Below are 5,018 nucleotides of genomic sequence, written 5' to 3' on the forward strand. Positions count from 1 at the left end.
TTAAAGCGTTCCCATTTCTCAATTTTAGCCTCATCGAGGTTTTCCGCAGTGGAAATGGATTTCTCCACACGAAGTGCCAGATCCAAATCCATACAGCCGAGAATGATTTCTACGGCTTCCTTCCAGACCTTAAAGTTTGTCCCATTCAGCAGTGGGATGTTACTGATTTGAGCGGAAAAATTTACAGCATTGGTAAAAGACACTGAATTCATATAACAAAGAATTAAGAACATGTTCAAATATAAACAAACAAGTCATGTAATATATTTAAAACAAGACATGTTCACATAATAGACTCATCATAAGATACCTAACACAACATAAATTTCTAGTCTTTGGACAGAGAAATTAATTTGTAAGTGGTACTCTCAATGTAATGATCAAATATTAACAATTAGTTCTGTCAAATAATAGCCTTTCTTTGGAGCGACTATTATTCACATGAAAAAAAAACTTTATAATTGTTACATATTTATCATCACAAGTATGTTATTATTTGGCTAAATTGTGTCTTCCTTTGGGCCGAACACAATTCACATAAATAATCTCATACTCATTTGTGTAATTCAATTAATTTCCACAATAGAGATTACTTTGGCAACATATTGCATCAATTAATCCAAAATAATTACCAGACAAAAGGAAAAAATACAATATGGGTCTATCACAAAAACAAATATGTGTAGAATAATGAATCCAGAGAATAAAATTCACAATGTAACAAGTCTATCAATATCACTTGTACTCAATTCACCAAAAGTGCAGCAAAAGAAACTTGGCGAACAAAGTTAGTATGCACTGTGTTGTATAGTGCTAAAAAAATAATACCCCTTCACTGTTCAAGATACTCTTCGACTTATAATTTTTACCAACTACTATGGCTGCATTTTATCCATGATTAAATGTTCAATTGTGAATAGCTAGTTATATTAAAAGAAGGATCAGTACCACTGTTGCTTTTGGCAACAACCATGAAAATTTTCTTATCCCTCAATAACCAACAATTAGCAATCAATTCATCCTATGAATTCTCTTTCTGAAATCTCTTTCATGCTTTCAGCATACAGAGGGAAATCTCATGCTTGTAATAAAACAAAACAAAGAATTGTGCCCAATACAATATCTCAATTTCACTCACGTTACTTCAAAATCATGTACATCAACAAAGTGTAGAATATATAATTCATGTCTTCATCCAAAAAAAAATCAACAACAATCAGATTGCATAAATTCCCAAATTAAACCCTAAATTCTCAATCTTTATAACATAACATCGGAAGCATAATTCAATAATCCCCAAATTAAAATTAGGGTTCATACAAGATTGGGGAAAACATCCTTAATGGAGAATCATAAAATTCAGAACCTATGCTCTGATACCACTTGTTGGAAATTCCTTATGATTGGTGAAATACCAATCCTAGGATCTTGAATTTCATGATTCTCACGCACATATATGAATCAAAGGGTGCAGTGTCATACCTGAATCCATGTTCCTGGATGTGCTCCTTTGATCTACGTTTCTGAAAGAGGTTTTGTGGTATGATGGTCTTCCTCAACCAAATCCCTTATTCCTCTTGGGACTTGCATTTTCACTCTGATGGGGAGAAGAGAAAACTGAATTTTGATTTGGTGTATTGGGGATGATAACCTTCCTTATGTGTTAACTTATAGGGTTCTCATTATCTCCTATGGGTTAACTTGATGGGTATCCACCCATTAAGCCCATATTCGTTATAACCATCTAAGGGGTGTCACTAATTAGATCACTTATAATGTAACCCCGAAAATAAATAGCTGATATCATTGTATCAAATATATGATGCCCACCTTAATTAGAAATTTATAATTTCTAACATAAGTTGCTTCTTCTTCAGCGCTTTATGTAACAAAATCAATGACACTAAATATTTAGATGAATTTCAAAATGAAGCTGCTTTTATCCTATGCCAACTAGAGATCTACTTTCCTCCTCCAGTTTTGAAATCATGATACACTAGTCACTGCTACGTTTGTTTTGTCCATGTGGATTGTGGAATTGATAATTCTTTTAACATTTTTAATCATACAAATCAACGGTCATATTATATCGATCCATCTCACTATGTCATTTTATTTCTCTTTATGCAAATCAAGGAACTCTTCACTTCAATCATACAGGATATGACTCTTACAAGCTCCAGCAAATTAACAAGCCCACAACAATTGGAGCACTGGTGCCATATAAACCTTATACAACATTTTCTAGCTAATAGCTATGCAACTATTGCATACATATGAACATAGTTTTTCACTTTTCAACCTTGTAACATTTACACGAAGCTTTGTGCAACTCGTTGGAGATGCTCTTATGGTGAAGGTAAAAATTGAAAAATGTTTCAGTTACTATGTTTTAATTTCTTATATCTTGGTCTTTAAAAAATAAAAAGGCTTGGAAATATTAATACTAGAATTGCGAGAGTTAGTTGTTAATCAAATTCTAATTTCATGTGAGAAACCAGCAGAAATTTTATGTGTAAAACAAAATATTGTATGCACTCCTTGTGAGCCATTTTTGTGTGTCATGGTGTGAACTATAAAACTCGTCTTAGCGTATGGAAATATATTATTACTGTTCAAAAAAAAAATTGTACAATAAGTATGACAGCAAAGATCAAATGTGGCATCACACAGAAGTTCATTGAGAACTGGCTGAATTGATAATCATCATCAAGTGGATCACAATTAGATGGACCTTATTAAGTTAGGAAAATATGATGAATAAATAGTTCTTTTTACTGATATCTCCCTTCTTTTATCTGTATCATATTAGTTTTAGAAAATAATATTCCTAGTCTTTTTCCCTGTTTCATGCTCCAAGATTTGTAGATACTAGAAATAACATCTTGAATACAATCATTATAATCTTTTATATCATAGAATGAAAAAATTCCATTGAAGGCATAGACACAATTATTGTACTATTATTAACAAATGAACACTCCACTAAAAAGGTATGAAGCAAAACTGCAATAACAGTAACAATAATTAAGGAATGACATAATTTGTCAAAGATGCATATGACTGCTCCAACAATCAGGTGAAACTAGCTTCTCACAAATCAACATATGATTGTGCTCATAATTCCAATGAAAATGGATAAAAAAAGAGGTTCCAAAAAATTGTATCTTCTACTAATTTAACTAGTAAGTTACCCGCATATTCACAATACTAAGAACATATATTACGTTTGTATTTGCATAGTTAAAACACACATATTATCCATGCATTTGCAGAACACATGTGTTACTCATATATTTGCATATTTGTATATATAAGAAAAATAAATGACAATTTTGAATTTGAATTTTCTAATAAAATAGGAAATCAAAACATCATACTACGTGATTTTTTTAAATAAATATTTTAAAAGTGGTAGAAAATGAAATGATTTTTTCAATTTCTAATTTGTTTTTTTAATGAAAATAAGAATCAAATCGTGATATTATATGAGTATTTTTTTATTAAAAAATATTTAAAAGTTAAAAAAAAAACTTTAATTTTAAATTTGATTTTTTCAATTATAATAAAGAAAAATTAAAATCAAAAGAATGATATTAAAGTTCAGTAGAGAAAGTACCATAAAGCTTTGATAGAGTGAAAAATACTCTAAAAAGTAATACATGTTTTTTATTTTGAAATTATTAAGAAATACAATAATGAATTTAATATTATTATATTATTATAATAAGGAAAAGAAATATATAGTGTAACCCTCATATGAAAAGATATGTTGCTCCCAATTTAATTGACACAAATTAAAATTAAAGTAAACATAAATTTTATTCCCTTATGTTTTTCGATCTTGCCGTTTTGGTCTCTCAAAAATTGAAAACTCAAAATAGTTCCCAAAAATTTCTATTGATGGTCAAATTAGTCCTTTTAGCATATTTGACAATATATGATATAGACTAATTTGAACCTAGAAATGACAATTTTGACCTACATTAAAAAAAATTAGGATCATTTTGAGATTTCCAATTTTTGAGGGATCAAACTGGTAACATCGAAAAACATGAGGACCAAAAGGGTATTTACTCTTAAAATTAATATGCAGCATGAGTATTTGTTAAATATATTTTTAGTTAGAGTTAATTAGTCTTTATTTCCATGTATAAATAGTTTACTTTCATCATAAACTATAATTCACTCATTTCATTCAATATTCAATATCATTCAATTCTTTCATGAATGAAACTCATATCTCTTTCTACTCTTGATTCTTAATATGGTATCAGGGTAATAATTATTATTTTGACGACTTCCGCTTATACTTCTCATTATCAACCTCATCTTTAGCATCACTTTTTTCAAAATCGGTATAGACTTCTTGTGTATCACCAGTAGGAGCTTGAAATGTGTGATCAGATCCTGAATTCATTCCCTGTTAAAACCCGTGGCATTCCATCTTGATAGAATTTCGCTTACTGGAATGATTTAGAAGAAGAACAGTAAAACCTCCTCTTGAATTATGCTTTGATATTCAGTGTTGCAAAGAAAAGAAAAGAAGATGCTAATTATAGAAAGAAGAAGTTATTCTAACAAGAATAACTAACCAAGCCTAACCAAATTTCCTACTTAGGATTGGGCCTAAAATAAAAACACAGCCCAATAACTCTAAAAGAATAAGAAATAGAAATAGCCTAACTAGGAATTCTTTCTTCTTTTATGATTGCTTCGGTGATGGACTTGGCTTCTTCTTCTTCCTTGATTTTCTTCTCTTCTAATATTTCCACAAGTACATAGCATATGACACTATCAACGTTATTTGATTCTAAGTTTTCACTAAATGAACAACCAACAACACCAGTTTGTTTCTTCCTCTCCATGTCCATATAAGAAGTTCCAGTTTTTCTGTTGTTTAAAGAAGTAGGTATACATTAATCACATTCTCTCTTGAGTTGGTTAATTCCTTTTACTTGAATATCCCTTAATTGCAAAAGCCTTCATCTTGAAATAAAAGTTTCTTGCTTATTTTC

This window comes from Lupinus angustifolius, chromosome LG13 (genome assembly GCF_001865875.1).
Source record: "Lupinus angustifolius cultivar Tanjil chromosome LG13, LupAngTanjil_v1.0, whole genome shotgun sequence".
Classification (NCBI taxonomy): domain Eukaryota; kingdom Viridiplantae; phylum Streptophyta; class Magnoliopsida; order Fabales; family Fabaceae; genus Lupinus; species Lupinus angustifolius.